Source organism: Canis aureus, chromosome 15 (assembly GCF_053574225.1).
Source record: "Canis aureus isolate CA01 chromosome 15, VMU_Caureus_v.1.0, whole genome shotgun sequence".
Lineage (NCBI taxonomy): Eukaryota > Metazoa > Chordata > Mammalia > Carnivora > Canidae > Canis > Canis aureus.
Genome location: NC_135625.1, coordinates 4,995,111 through 5,011,369, shown reverse-complemented (window position 1 = coordinate 5,011,369; position 16,259 = coordinate 4,995,111). Strand labels below are relative to the sequence as shown.

The window sequence follows — 16,259 nt, the reverse complement described above, 5'->3', positions numbered from 1 at the left end:
AAGGATAAGGTGATATGATAGTTGTAAAGTGACACCTTTACATCATGAGGTCAGGAAATGTCTCCCTAAGGAGACCTTTAAGTTATAATTGGAATAAGATCTAAGATGAGAGCATTTCAGGCTGAGGGAAAAGAGCAAAGGTCCTGAGTTTGGTAGGAACTGAGTAAGTAGCAGTTTTAACTTCCTGCTGGCTAAATCCTTTCAGTCCTTCTTCATTCTTCTTCCCCATCCTGCATGCAATCTATCAGCAAACTCTATTGGCTTCACCATATCAAAATACATCCAGAACCCATCTCCCCTCTCTACCTCTCATTGACCACCCTCTTAGCTATACAACCGTGATAGCCTCCTACTTAGTCTCCCTGCTACTACTACTTCCCCTCATAATCCTGTTCACTATATTTGAATTGTGTCCTCAAAACTCCTACAGTGAAGTCCTAACCCTCCATCTCAGAATAGGACCTTTATTTGGGATAGGGTCTTTACAGAGGTGGTCAGATTTAAGTGAGGCCCTTCTGGGGGGCCTTAATCCATTCTGAATGGTCTCCATATAAGAAGGGGAAATTGAGGTCCTTGCACAGAAGGAATATGATGTGAAGGTCAAGGTGTCATCTCGGCCAATGACCGTGGCCTGCGTCCGATCCTTCCTGATGGCTCTCTGCCAGGACCTTGACCGCAGGCTTCAGCCTCCAGAACTATGCCAACAACGAATTTCTGGGTAAGCTACCTGGTGCACGATGCTTTGTTATGACGGCCCCAGTAAATGAATGCAGCAACCAAGGTGATCCTTCTGTTACTTCTCTGTCCAAGATCCTCCCGTCTTGGAGTAAAATCCAAAGCCCACCAGCACCCAGGAGCAGTGCTGACCACACAGAGAATGGCTGTGCCTCAGGCTCTGAGCTTCAGCAGTGCTGAAGTGACCTCACAAAGCCCTCCTCGACATGACCTTATTCTTTGCTCCAGGAAGTTCTTACTAGGAAGATAAGGCTGTAAACCAGTAAGTAACTCTGTTGCTTGCTTCATGAATCCCACCATTCCTTTGACACGGACCACAGGCCGCTCAGCCAAACCCTTCTCAGGACAGCTGAGAGCTCACCTGCATAAAAGGCCTTCTCTGGACAAACTATTCCACAGGGTGCTTAGCAGAGAAACATTGGTGTGTCAGACTTGCTCAGGAGCCCTGGCCTAGCTGTGCCCGCCAGTTGTGAACTGTTCTAATATTGTCCAAACTTGATTTTGTCCCCATGTTGAAAGGTCTTCCTAAAACTATTCAAGCCCAGACCCTAACCCTAAACCCCATAAATGTGCTCCCTTCTCCCCTCTGGAATGCTAAGACTGTCGATAATCTCCCTTACTGTGGTAAGAAGCAGTGGTGTTGCTTGATCGATAAGTTCCTCTGGTCTTTTTGGAGAGCCAACCATCCTGAACTTTTGCCATCCTTCTTGTGCATTGAGCAGGAGGGTCTTCCCAGATTTGACATGTTCTTCCCACACCTGGGAGCATGTTTGCTAGCCTCTTTCCCAGGCTTTGTCAAATGTTACCAGAGAGACTGTCCCATAACCTCCCTGTATGACCTCTGTGTCCCCTCTGTGAGATTACCGACCGCGTGCCAGAGGCTAACTTCCACCAATATTCATACTCTCCTTTTATGATTATCACATCCCTAATTCTAGGCACATCACAAAACCCACTTCCCAGCTTTTCTTGGACCTAGATGATTGGTTAGCCAGTGAAATGGAAAAGGTATGTGTGGTATGGGATGTGTGAGGTAGCCTTCTCTTTTTAGATGCAGATGTGTGCCATAGCTGGAGTTTCAGCAGCCAAACTGGTAGGCACCCATGGCAGGGCAATCCCAAAAGGAAAGTGAATTCCTGACCCCATGGAGTATCCTACTAGCATTGGATTTACCACCTCCAGATGTTACAAAAGCAAGAAAGAAACTTTAACTTGCTTAAGCTTATTTGTTGTTGTTGTTGTTTCAATTTGAAACCAAACCTAATCCTAACTAATATAATCCCCCCACCCCTATCCTGCCTTACATTACATTTATTTCTGTGTGACGTGTATTTTGACTTTCCCTAACTGGAATGTAGTCTTCTTGAGATGGGAGACTATTTTGTCTTTGCTGCATTTCTGCAGCCTTGACCAATGCCTACCAAACAAGAAGTCAATAGAAACTTGTTGAATTAAAGAGGAGATTTGCACTCCAAGAGGATGTGCCATGTTCCCCCCTCCCCGCCAGGGCATGTTGAATAACCCTGACACACTGTCACTGTGTAGATACATATGGGGTGCTTTCCTAATTCATGCCCTCTTCTTTAGCATTGCTCCCCAAAGTCCCTGCTACATGAGATCTGCAGAATCTGGTTTGTACAAGGGAATCTCTCTCTTCAGCCCCTGGTGTTGGATCCACAGTAATTATGTGTCAGGCAATTGGAGACCACGATTATGAGCCAAACAGAATTGAGCAGTAGGGCATAGACATCAGGTAGAGTTACAGTCTTAATTGGCATCATGGAAACCCCAAATGACCTACATGTCGATGCTTTGGCAGACCTGGAGCAAGTGAACCAGGGGGGATCAAAATGCAGCCTATGCCCACAGCCCACATACCCCAGAAGAAAGGGAGCAAGAAGGAAAGAATCCTCGATTCTTCATAAGCAACTCCTTTTTACCTAATATGCCTTGAATTTATATTCCCTGTATTGTATATGCTTTGAGTTTGTATTCCCTGTATTGGTACAATCCAGGCTAAGACCTCCTTTGACGTCTCCTGGGGTGTGTGTCCCTCAGGGCAAGGCTGAGGCCCTTCCCAGTCTGGTCCCGACCTGCCTTTCTGACCTCCTGTTTTATTGCTTGCCTCCTCCCAACCTGAGCTCTGTTCCCAAGCTCCTTTCAGTTCTCTAAGACAGCTGGGCCGTCTGCTACTTTCTAAGCGTTCTCCTGCTAGAATGATCTTCCTCCCAAACTCCTCCTTTGGGACCTATCTCAAGTTTTCTCCCTGACAGAAGTATCCCCAGACCTCGTCCCTCTTCCTTCCCCAGACAGTGGTGCACTCTCTTGCCCCTCAGTGGTCCCTCGAGCCCCCCTCTGTTACAGGACTCCCCATAAGTTACTGTGATCTATTGCAATGCCTGTTGGTGTTTCAGCAGGCCACGTGCTTGGAAGCCGTGTCTTCTACCTCCTGGCAGCCTCCACCCAGACCATTGTCCCCTACAGGTCAGATGCTCAGTCCTACAGCCAACATTTTTCTGGCTGGCTGTGGTCCATCCTTATCCACCCAAAGTGCCTTGGCCACACAGCTGCTCCAGTTCCCCAAATAGTCTCGAGTGCGTCCATTTCCCTCTTTGTTTTTGGCTAATCCACTCTTTGCTGATGGCCCTCAAGTCCGCAGATTGATTCTGAACCACAGGCACTTTCTAAAAATCTGCCTCCTTGACAGCTTGAGGATGCTACAAGAGTTTTAAGTGTTCTCAGCCGAAAGTGTCTACACAGTCCCTGCCCTGCTCTTCCCTGAATCCTCTCCATTTGATACTAAAAGACTCAAAATAGTCCCACTTTTCCTTTGGCTTCATCCATGCACACCGCACCCTGCGTGTTACACAATTGGCTAGTAGGGTTCCTTTATTCCCATTCCTCTTTTAAGAAATGCCTTTTGACTTACCCTGCCTTTTCCACAAACCCCCGACGTTATTTCTGCTCCACTGCTGTGCTGGTCCTGTAGCACCTGGCCTCCCACACAGCCACCAGTGCCGCCTCTCTGAAACAGAGCGGATCTTCCCCTTCTCCCTCTGAAACTCTTCAATGACTTTTCTAAAGATAAAGTCACACCTCCTTTTGGCCTCCAGTGCCTTTCATGACCCGGCCCAGCTGGCTCTACAGCTGTGCCAGGCACCACTCAAGTGAAGCAATGATGCCTCAGTACTGAGACGCTGGCCTGACCTACATCCACTTCCATCCTGTCCCACAAGTGGCAATCCTTCCTGCGGACAATAATATCCAGCCACCTGTTTCTCCTGGCCTCCTGCTTCAGATATGACTCATGCTTTTGGCTTCATGCTTCAGAAGCAACTCTTCCTTTCTAATTTTGTGTCTCCCCAAAATATTTAAACTTGACATATGGTAATAACTTGTGTGTATTTCACTTTGTTACAAATAAACCATATGGTGGCTTACGATGATGCGTTCAGAATAAAACAAATAATGAGAAAACGAAATTGGGGAATCGTAGGTGCTCATATGGCAAGAGGAGGTCAGTGCCAGCAGACCTCTCTGGTGAGGTGAGGCCACAGTTTGTTCCTGAAGGAGGCTTCCACTTTTGGAGCCAAGTGTCCATAAAAGTTGCTCAAGAGAAGCACAGGCAGTGTTTATATTTGATATCAGAAAATAAGATCATCAACAATTTCTTTTACTTTAGGGATGGTGAGTAGAGGCTCTGTAATGGTCTTGCCAGATCCAGATATATATATATAACTGGGCATCTACATCAGTAATGTAGACAACTGTTTTTCTTCTTCCAGTTTGTGGAAGAAGAAAACACAGAGCTGCAAAAAACAGTTGCTGGCATCTACTGATAAACGAGGAAACATTCTTTTGGGATGGAGGGAGTCGCAGAGATTCCTAGTGTCCTTTTTTTTTTTTTTTTTTGTTACCTTTCTTTGTAGTAAGAACTTAGAATTTAAGACTGCCACACAGCTACAGGGTTTCCCTAACCTCCCTTGCAACAAAGCCTGGCTTCCTGACTGCATTGACTATGGTCAATGGGGTGTGAGCAGAGGTGTTCTCTGAAACCTCTGGGAAACCTCTTAAAAGGGAGTGCTCCCTTCATTTCTACTTCTGTTTTCTGGTTGGTGGAATGCAGAAGTGATAGCGAAAGCTTGAAGAGCTCTTTCGGACTATGTGACAGAAGAGTAAGCTGCAAGGAGCTGGGATCTTGGAACTTCTAGGGTTATTGCCTGGGGGATGTATATGTATGAAAATTATAGCTCAAGTTAATCCTGAGAGAGAAGGATGTTGTTTGGAAATTAGAGTCTGTGGCTTTCCTATGGTAAGTCTGAGAAGATCAAGGATGATGGAGGAGCAGTGTACCATCTATTTTCCATCTGGCATTTTGGAGTAGGTTGAGTCCTTAGAGCCTTCATAAGCTTAACCGCTCCCCCCCCCCCCCCACACACACAAAACAACATTTTAGCAAGAGAATGAATGAAACTCTGGGCAAAGTCAGAGGTTCTTTGTTTCTTGAGAGATGGTTCTAAAGATTTAGGAGAGAACCCTCCTCTGCACTCTTCTGGACTAACAGCTTGGAAGTAGCCAGAGAAGAAAGCCCTCATAGGGATGTCCTTGCTCTCCTCGTGGAAATGTTCTCTTGCTACAAATCAGTTCTATTGTGTGGTAATCTGTTAGGTGAATGGACTACGATTTACCTACTCTGTACATTTAGATTGAATCCAGATTTGGGCTTTTATGAATATAGCATTCTTATGCTTGCTCTATGGTGGACCTATACACCCACTTGATCAACTCTGATAAATCAATTTAAAACTATACATTTCAAAAAAAATTAAAAGAATAAAACTATACATTTCTTTCTATGCGTGCCATTAACTCAGTCCCACAAAATTTCATAAATCTTGTTTTTATTGTTCAAAGCTTTTCCTATATTCATTGTGATCTCTTCTTTGAACAAAGGTAACTTATTTTTGACAAAATCACATATATTAAGGTCTTGGTTGAAATTCTCATTTTGTGCATGCTGTTTTCTCCTGACCTCAATGAGCATCTTTATGACAATCATTTTGAACTTTTTATCAGGGAAATCCATTATCTCTATTTCATTAATGTTTATGTCTGGAGATTTATCTTGTTTTGTTTGGAACCTATTCCTATGTTTGTTTTCATTTTCCTTTGACTATCTGCTTTGGTTTCTCTGCATTAGATGAAATAGCCACCTCTTCTCATCTTGAAAAAATGGTCTTGTGTAGGAGCTGAAACTTAACTTTCAGCTTAGACCTAGCTCTTGACGGTCTTTCCAACCTTTGTGATGGACCTCCTGTCCTCCATTTGTTCTCATTGGCTTGCAGGAGTTGAGGGTGTATCAAGACCTATAAGTGTCCCAAAGGGCAGGAACTCAGCACCAAATTAAAACAAAACCCACCCCCCCAAAATAAAATAAAATAAAATAAAATAAAACCCAGTCAGCACCTTTTTAAAGTATGCAATGAGACCTTTTTCAGGGAAAGACTGGGAGATGGCATTTCTGTCTCCTCTCCTTGTAGGGAGCCTTGGGGAAATAGACAGTTAAGAATTATTTTGTTTGTCGTAGTCCTGGAGGACCTGTAAATGGAAGCTCTGTCGGTCACCACAGCCAGGCCATTAAGGGATGTGTCCCCTGGGTGGCAGCTGCAAAATTCAAGCTGGCAGATCTGTACAAGCTCCTTTCAGGAAGATCCTGGTGACCTGGCATAGGGCAAAACGGAGAGCATGAGGATGGCACCCGCTAGCCTTGCCGATCTCCAGGGAGGATTCCATTCAGTGCCTAGATATATGTTAAATTAGAAGCCTAATTATTAGACTGCACCTTTCAACCTATTCACATAGGCTTATTTCATGCAAAGGCTGTGAGATGGGCGTTTCAGTGTGCTGCCTCTGTAGCGAGGCTTCTGGGTGAATCATCACTGGGATTCCCGTGAGGCCCCTGCGTTTCCTATAGTCTCATGGGTCTCATGGATGCAAGCCCTACTGGCTTTCAAAGCTAAGAGCCTTGGGGGCCTATCCCTCAGGCAGAAGTCTTAAAAGTTGGGGGGCTAAATGTTGAGTTCACTCATTTCAAACCCTTCACTCTTTGAGAAGCTTAGCGTTATGAATTTCCTCCTAAATACGTGGCTGTGAGGTTTATGTCCAGATTGTGTCTCAGACTCTCCTACCCATTTTGATGTGGGTTTTTCCTCATTTCCCAATGAATAGGAGATGCTCAGCTAGTTTCTGGGTTGTGCTGGGGGTGTTTTTTTGTTTTTTTTTCCCCAGAAAGGATTTTTCCATTTGTAGCTGTATATACTGTATGTCTGTGGGAAGAAGTGAGTCCAGGAACCTCCTATGTCGCAATCCTGAACCAGAACCCACCTATTTTTTTTTAAGATTTTATTTTATTCATGAGAGACACACACACACAGAGAGGCAGAGACCTAGGCAGAGGGAGAAGCAGGCTCCCTGGGGACTTGATCCCTGAACCCCAGGACCATGCCTTGATCATGAAAGCAGAGCTTAACCGCTGAGCAATCCAGGCGTCCCAGAACCCACCTATTTTTAATCCTTCTATAGTGTCTGTACCAACTTAAGTTCCCGTTAATGGTGCACAAGCATGTGCTTTTTTCCATATCTTCATCACCTTTCCTCTGTTGTATTTTTGAAGATCGCCCTTCAAGTCTATGGTGATCTTTCTTATTCTGGTTTTGATTTAGATTCCAATAATTACTGGTATTGAACATCTTTTATGTACCTACTGACCACTTAAATATTTACCTTGGAAAAATATTCAGGTTCTTTGTTCATTTGTTAATTGCAATTTTTTTCTATTAAGCTGTAAGAGTTCCTTATCTATTTTGGATACTAAATTCATATCATAGTGTGATAGTGTGGTGTGCAAATATTTTGTCTCATTCTGGAGAAAGCCTTTTTAACTTTCTTTTTAACTTTTTTCTCCTGTGCAGAAGCTTTTTAGGTTGCTGTATTTACTTTTTTTTTTTTTAATCTGGTTGTTGTGCTTTAGTTGTCCTGTCCAAAAAAATCCTTGCCAAGATCTACATTAAGCTTTTTACCTATGTATTCCTCTAGGAGTTTTATGGTTTCAGATCTTATATTTGTTTTCAATCCAACTGGACTTGATTTAGTGTAAGACAGAGTTCTAGTTTTGCTGTGTTACATTTGAATATCCAGTTTTTCCAGCACCAGGTATTGAAGAGACGGTCTTTTCACGGTAGAGTATTCTTGGCACCTTCACTTAACCATACATGAAGGGTTTATTTCTGGGTTTTTATTCTGCTCCCTTGGTGTGTCTGTCTTTATGCAATCACCATGCTGTTTTGATAACTCAATTTTTAAATATAGTTTGATATAAGGAGGTATGATGCCTCTAGCTGTGTTGTACTGAACTGCTATTTGGGGTCTTTGGTGGTTCTATATGAATCTTAGGATTGTTCCATTTCTGTAAAAATAAACCTATTGGAATCTTGATAGAGATGGCATTAAATCTATAAATGGCTTTGGGTAGTATGGACATTTCAGTAATATCCTCCCAGTCCATGAACACAGATGCCTTTCCATTTGTGTCCCCTTTTTTTTTCCATTAGCATCTTATACTTTTCAGCATAGAGCTTTTTCACCAACCTTGGCTAAATTTATTCCTAAGTATTTTATTTTTTAAGTTCTCGTAAATATAATTGTTTTCTTTCTTTTTCAGATAGTTTGTTGCTTGTGTTTAGAAATACTACTTGGGGTGCCTAAGCGGCTCAATTGGTTAAGCATCTGACTCTTGATCTCCGCTCAGGTCTTGGTCTCAGGGTCATGAGTTCAAGCCTGATGTTGGGATCCATGAAGGGTGAGGAGTCTACCAAGAGGAAGGAAGAAAGAAATTTTGTATCCTGCAAATTACTGAATTTGTTGATCTAATAGTTTTTTGATGGACTCTGTAAAGTTTTCTAGACATAAAATCACATCCTCATAGAGAAAATTTTAGTTCTTTCTAATCACGATGCCTTTTACTTCTTACCCTATTACTCTGGTTAGGGCTTCTAGTACTGTAGTGAAAGTGGGCACCCTTGTTCCAGATCTTAGAGGAAAAACATCCAATCTTTCACTATCAAGTATGGTTTTAGCTTTGGGCTTGTCATATATGGGATCTATTATATTGAAGTACATTCCTCCTCTACGTAATTTCTTGAATTTTTATGAATGGATGTCAAAGTTTGTTCAATCCCTTTTTGCATCTATTGAGGTGATCATATAATTTAACTTTTATTCTATTACTATGATGTAGCACACTTACTGATTGGTGTATGTGGAACTATCCTTGCATCCCAGGGATGAAACCTCCTTGCTGATGGTATATGATCCTTTTAATGTGCTGCCAAGTTTGGTTTGCTAGTATTTAGTTGAGAATTTTTGCATCTGTATTCATCAGGGATATTGAATTGTAGTTGGCTTTTCTTATGGTGCCCTTATCTGGCTTTGGTATCAGAATAATGTTGACCTACTACGGTGAATTTGAAAGTGTTCCCTCTCTTTTACTTTTTTGAAAGAATTTGAGAAATGTTGGTACCAATTCTTCTTTGGGTGTTTGACAAAATTCATGAATGAAGCCATCTGGTCCAGCACTTTTTGTATTAAGGGGTTTTTGATTACTGTCTTGATGAGTTGTCATTTGTGCAGATTATTTTTTTTTCCTGATTTATGCTTGGTATTGTATATTTCTAGGAATTTATGTCCTGTAGGTTGTCCGTTTTGTTAAAGTTCGTAGTAGTCTCTGTGTTCCTTTATATTTATGTGGTATCAGTTCAAATGGCTTTTCTTTCATTTAGAATTGGAGTTTGCCCTTAATTTTCTTATTGAAATATATTTGACCAGAAAAATGTGGAAATTTAAGGTGTGCAACATATTAATTTAATACATTTATATATTGAAATGATTGCCATTCTGATAATTAGCACCTGTCGTATTACATAATTATCCATTATTTTTATGCCAATATTCAGATTGGAATAATTAAGTTCTAGTTTTTTAGCAAGTTTGATTATAATATGATATTTTCTATATTCGTTATACTGTGCTTTCGATCACTAGAGCATTTTTACTACTTAGTATAAATTTGTTCCCTTGAACAACATCTGTCCTATCCCCTAATCCCCCAACTCCAGATAACCACCATGGCATATTGGAAGTGTTACACCTTCTTTCCCTGCTCAGAATTGCTTTGGCTATTTGGGGTATTTGTGTTTCCTTACAAATCTTAGGATTGTTTTTCCTTCTTATTTAACTCCAAATATTATTTTACAAGAGAAGAAATGATTCATGATTAGTAACAACGATATGCTGACTCTCTCCTGATAATGTATCCAATATCCTTTCTACTTTTTCCCTGGATGAAATTGTAGAGTGAAGTTGCATGGGGTTTTGAAAGGTAAATATAACAATCACTATAAAATGGAGCAGGTTTAATCATCACTAGCTTCTGGCCTTTATTGCATTTTGAGTGTATTCAGAGTTCAGGCAGTACAGCCGACCCAATCTCTAGAGAAAAGTAATCAAATGACCCAAATAGGATTTATTCCAGAAATAAGAGAGTGGGAGGTGGTAAGCAATAAGAAGCAGTGGCATGGGTGGTACAGAGTTTCAGCTTAAATAGCATGGCTTTCTTCATAGGTAGAGATGCTGACATTTCCCATCATCACCACCACGAGATTTTCATTTCTTCTTTACACTTATGCAAATGACAGCCACCTCTTAGGATTGTTTGTCTAGGTCTATGAAGAATGCCATTGGTATTTCACTGGGGATTATATTGAATCTATAGATGACTTTGGTTAGTATGGATATTTAACAATATTAATTCCAATTCACGAGCATTGGATGTCTTGCCATTAGTTTATGTTTTCTTTGATTTCTTTCAGGAAAGGTTCATTGTTTTCATTGTACAGATCTTCCATTTTTAATGCTGTTGGAATGGCATAGTTTTTCTTTCAGATGTTTCATCATTAGTGTAAAGAAAAGAAACTGGTTTCTATTTGTTGATTTTTTTGTACTCTGCAACTTACCAAAATTGCTGATTAATTCCAACAGTTATTTTGGTTTTTCTTTGAGGTTTTTCTATACGCAAAATCATATCCTCTGCAAAAAGTGAGTTTTTCTTCTTCCTTTCTGATTTGCATGGCTTTTCTTTGTATTGCCTAATTTCTCCAGCTAGAACTTCAACACTATATTGAGTAAGAGGGGTTAATGCATGCCATGCATTCCCTGTTCAGCAGAACCTGGTGCTTCGGGAGTATCTCCTATGTGTTGCATGTGCCCTGTTATTGTGGCTGAGCTGCTTTTTCCTTCAGTCTAGTGTTCTGCAATGGCTCTTTGCCTGTTGTGGGCAGGGTTAGATCCCTGTGTTATTAGTGGGTCACTTTTGGTCTGCCTTGGGCTTGAGTTTAGTCAGACCAGGTGTTTGTTAGAGATGCAGTAGCGTGAACTGCAAGTTGCTTTCTCTGTGTTGCCTCCTGAGGAGCTTTCTTTAGTTGGCAAGGTATGCAGTCAGACAAGATGTCTTTTCCCAGCTCACTGCTGGGTCACAGTTGGACAGTTGTGTATGGTTATCTTGCCTTCTCCTTGGGGCAGGAGTCACTGGGAGTGGTGTTGGTCCCTGTTGGTGGTGGTTGCATAGGCTTATGGCACCACTTTGGATGGGTTTAGGCCAACTACATATTGGAGAGGGTGTCCATTGGAGAATGTGTGGGTAGGGCATGTGGTGGGTGCAAGGTCTGCATTGGTCTGGTGAGGGGGAGGAAGCCTGTAGCCAGCTGGGAAAGCTCATGAGGAGGCCAGGAGGGTTGGGTTGTGTGTGTGTGGGCGGGGGGGGGGGGGGGGGGAGCTGGCAGGGATCTGCAGTCATGTGTAGGGGCAGAGCATGCTGTTAGCAAGCTAGGTGGAGAATGTTGGTGCTGCACTTGTAACCACTGGTGTCTGTGTATCTGGCTGGGAGATGAGGGAGTGAAATAGTACTCATCACTTCTTTTGTCCTTGGAGGAATTTCTCAAGAGTCCCTGTCCTTCAGCACATGCTCTGAGATCAGTAAAGTAAATCTCCTTCTGTATCCCTTAGGTATTTTCAAACTGCTGCGTCTGAGCTATGTCTCTGTGGGGCTGTTTGTTGTGCTGTCTATTTAAGGACGGGGACTCTGTTTCCTATCACCATTCAGCTCTCCTAGAGCTAAATCTTTTTTACTTTTTTATTTTTTTAATGTTCAGGTGTTAAGCTCCACTGTTGTTAGACTCCTCTTGTTTTCAAAGGCAAATAATATGGGATTTTTCTTCCCTGTGTGGGTCCCCGGTGCCTAGGGTGCCTGGGATGGGATCTGCTCCATTCCTTAATCTGTGCCTGTGGTGTCTTCCCTTCCTCCTCTGGACAGTCCCTTGGTCATTTTGGTTCCCAATCATGTCCCAACCATATGGCCTCTTCTCTACTTTGAGTTGTGGATAGACTATTCTGGTAGTCTTTCGGTAATTTTCTGAGTTATTTACTCTGATGTGGGTGTTAGTGGGTGTATCTGTGGGATGAGGTGAGCTTAAGATCCCCTACTCTGCCATCTTCCAAGGAAAAACCATTGAAAGTCATTCTTGATGGTCATGCATTGATTGACATTCTGTTATTTGTGTTTTTACTCTTTTATGTTTTTTGTTACTCGCCCTCTATTTTGTGGTTTGATGACTTTTATTGTAATTTTAGATTTCTTCATGTATCTGTAAGTTTTTGCTTTGTGGCTACAATGAGGATAGCCTAGAATAACTTTTAATAGCCTGTTTTAAATTGATAATAACCAGTTTGAGTGCATTGTATACTGAGGCTCAGTATTTTTTTTCCTTCTGCCCACATTTTTTGATGTCAGAATTTACATCTTTTTATCCTGTGTATCCATTCACAAATTACTGTAGTTTGTTATTTGTACTGTCTTTTAACCTTCATGCTAGTTTTGTAAGTGATTAATCCATCACCTTTACTGCATTAGATCATTCTGGATTTTCTATGTAGTGACTTTTACCAATGAAATTTGTATTTTCATATGTTTTCTTGTTACTGATTAGCACCCTTTCCATTCAGCTAAAAGAAATCCTTTTAACATTTCTGCTAAGGCTGCTCTAATTCTGTTAGAATTCTGCTTTCCTGAAAAACTCTTTATCTCTCGTTTATTTGTGAATGATAACTTTGCTTATCATTCTTATGGAGAGTATTCTTGGTTGGCTAGTTTTTATTTCTTTTCAGTAAGTTGAACATAGCATGCTTTTTTTTTTTTTTTTTAATCCTGGCCTGCAATATTTCTACTGTAAAACATGCTGATAATCTTATGGGGGAGTTCCCTTGAATGTAACCAGTTGCTTTTCTTCCACTCTTATGCTTTCTCCTTGTCTTTAACTTTGGCACATCAAGTGTGTCTTAGTGGGAATATTTTTGTCTTTATCGTATTTGGAACTCTGTATTTCCTGGTTCTACTTCTATGCTTCCTTCCACAGTTAAAATTTTCAGCCACCATTTCTTCAAATAATTTTTCTGCCTCTTTCTCTTTTGGAGGCCCCTACAATGTAAATGTTGGCCCACTCAATGCTGTCCCAAAAGTGCCTTAAGCTGTCTTTGTTCATTTTTTTTTCTTTTTACTGTTATAATTGAGTTTCATTGCTCTTTAATTCCAGTGCTCTTTTCTGCTTCATCTAATTTACTGTTGAATCCCTCTGGTGTAGTTCTTGTATTATTTTCAATACAGTTACTGTATTTTTCAGCTGTTACATCTTTTTTGTTTTTTTAAAATTTTTTTTTAATTTTTATTTATTTATGATAGTCACAGAGAGAGAGAGAGAGAGGCAGAGACACAGGCAGAGGGAGAAGCAGGCTCCATGCACCGGGAGCCTGATGTGGGATTCGATCCTGGGTCTCCAGGATCGTGCCCTGGGCCAAAGGCAGGCGCCAAACCGCTGCGCCACCCAGGGATCCCTGTTACATCTTTTTTGTACTTTTATTTCCCATCTGTTTGTTGAAGTTCTTATTCTGTTCATGCTTTTCCTGAATCAGTAGTTTTGAACATTACTTTGAATTCTTTATTAGGTAAATTATTTCATTACATTTTTTAAAACAAAGTATAACTTATTCTTTCATTTGGAATGTGTTTCTATCTTCATCTTCATTGACTTTGCTTAGTCACATTCTGACTACCCTTGCTTTCTTTTAATTACTGTTTACCTAAATAATCTTTTCCATCCCTTCATTCCAGTCTATATACGTCTCTAAGTCTCTTGTAGACAGCCTATCATTGAGTCTTGTTTATTTAATAATTTATGCTTTTAGAGAGTTTAATCCATTCATGTTTAAAATAATTATTGATGGTAAGGACTTAATATTGCCATTTTGTTTTCTGAGTGTTTTCTAAATCCATTATGACTTGAGTTTTCTTGCTGTCTTCTTATTGTAGAGTTTTCTCTATAGTTACCATGGTGCTTACATAAAATATATCTGAAACACCTTATTTTAAGCTGATAATTTTTATAGCATTGTTAAACTTAACATTTTACTTCTCCCTGAGTCACATTTTTAGATTGCTAATGTTATAGTTTGTGTATTTTTTACATTATGTATTCAATAACAAATTATTGTAGCTATAATTAAATAATTTCATGTTTATACTGCTGTTATAATTATACACCACCATTACAATATTAGAGAATCTGATTCCAGCTCTTTATTTACTAATACCAGTGAGCTTTACACCCATATTCATGTTTTTATATTAATTAGAATGCTTTTATTTCTGCTTGATCAGCTCCCTTTAGAATTACCCTTTAGAACTTCTTATAAAGTAGTTCTAATGCCAATGAATTCCAACAGCTTTTCTTCAGAAAACTGTATCCTTCATTTCTGAAAGGTAGCTTTGTTCAATGTAGGTAGTTTTGGTGGACAGATTTTCTTTCCGTTTTTTCCCCCCATTAAATATTTTGAATATATAGTATTCTTCGCTGTCTTGGAAAATTTCTGTTGAGAAATCTGCCCATACTCTTATGTGATTTCCTTTGTATGTCGTAACATGTTCCTTTTCCTTTGCTGCTTTCAAATCTCTCACTTCATTCATCTTTAAATATGTAATTTTACTGTGTCTTTGTGGAGCCCTTTTTGGCTTTAATCTACTTGGCATTTTTTAGGTTTCACATATCTAGATATCCATGTCCTACCCAGGTTAGGGAACTTTTCACCTATTATTGGTTTAAATATACTTTGTCCCTTTATCTTTTTCTCCTCCTCATGGGCTTTTAATAGTGCATATTTAATAGTGTGTAGGCTTTCTTAACTCTGCCTTTTGCTCCTCTGACTGAATAACTTCAAATGACCTATGTTCTAGTTCACTATTCCCACCCCTCCCCCAGCTTAATTGAATCTGCTCTTGAAGCTGTTGAAACTTCAGTCATTGGATTCTTCAGCTCTAGCACTTCCATTATGTTTTTCCAATGATTCTCTTTCTTCATAGACCTTATTTTATTCATGAATTGTTTACTTTTTGTCTTATTCTTGTATTTTACTAAAATCATTTTTTGTATTTTTTTTATTGAAGTTCAATTTGCCGACATATAGCATAACACCCAGTTAAGATAACTATTCTAAGTTCTTTATTAGATCACAAATTTATATTTCTGGGGCCGCCCGGGTAGCTCAGTGGTTTAGCACTGCCTTCAGCCCAGGGCGTGATCCTGGAGTCCCGGGATCGGGTCCCATGTCAGGCTCCCTGCATGGAGCCTGCTTCTCCCTCTGCCTGTGTCTCTGCCTCTGTGTCTCTCTCTGTGTCTCTCATGAATAAATAAAATCTTAAAATAATTTACATTTCTTAGGGCAAGTTATTGAGTTCTATTAAGTTTCATTTGGTGGTGTCATCTTTACCTGATTTGTGTGTGTGTGTACCTTGATTCCTTATATTTGCACATTCCAGTATGCAGTTTTCTCTTCCAGACTTTACAGGTTTACCTTGGCAGGGACCGTTCTTTTCCAGTCCACTTGGCTGGTGGTTCTGATGATTCAGCTGTAGCATCTTTGAGCACGTGGGCCTTGCTATTGCAATCTATTTTTGCAGTGAGGCCACTTCCCTATCTCTGAGGTCTGGGGAGAGAGGAGACATTGGCTAACTGGGAACTGTGGAGAGAACTCCTGGCTTGGTTCCCTGCCCATGCAGAGCTGTAGGATGGGCTCTGCAGCTGCCTGGATTCTATGGACAGGCTTACTCTGTGGAGCAGCTAGGGAGTAAATGCAACAATAGGCAGAGCATGAATTAGTTTATCTGGGCAGGGTAGTAGAATGGGTCTCAAGCTGACAGGGCTCATAGTGTGGGGACTCAAATCAGGAAGAACTGCATGCTCCCTGAGCAGACAGGTTCACTTACTTTGCCTTGTTGACAGGCAGACCTGAGCTGGTCTCTGTTCATGTGCCATTTTAAGTAGGGTTGAAAGATAGGCAACTCAACTTCCTGGGTGTCCCCGAAA

General features: G+C 40.8%; 1 long non-coding RNA gene across 1 annotated transcript in view; it reads left to right on the top strand.

The window, feature by feature from the left end:
• Positions 1 to 934: 934 nt before the first annotated feature.
• LOC144284224 (uncharacterized) overlaps positions 935 to 16,259 on the top strand; it is a 40,231-nt gene continuing 24,906 nt past the window's right edge. The window contains exon 1 of the long non-coding RNA XR_013352571.1: positions 935 to 997. This is a non-coding gene — a long non-coding RNA (uncharacterized LOC144284224). The remainder of the gene's footprint in view (positions 998 to 16,259) is intronic.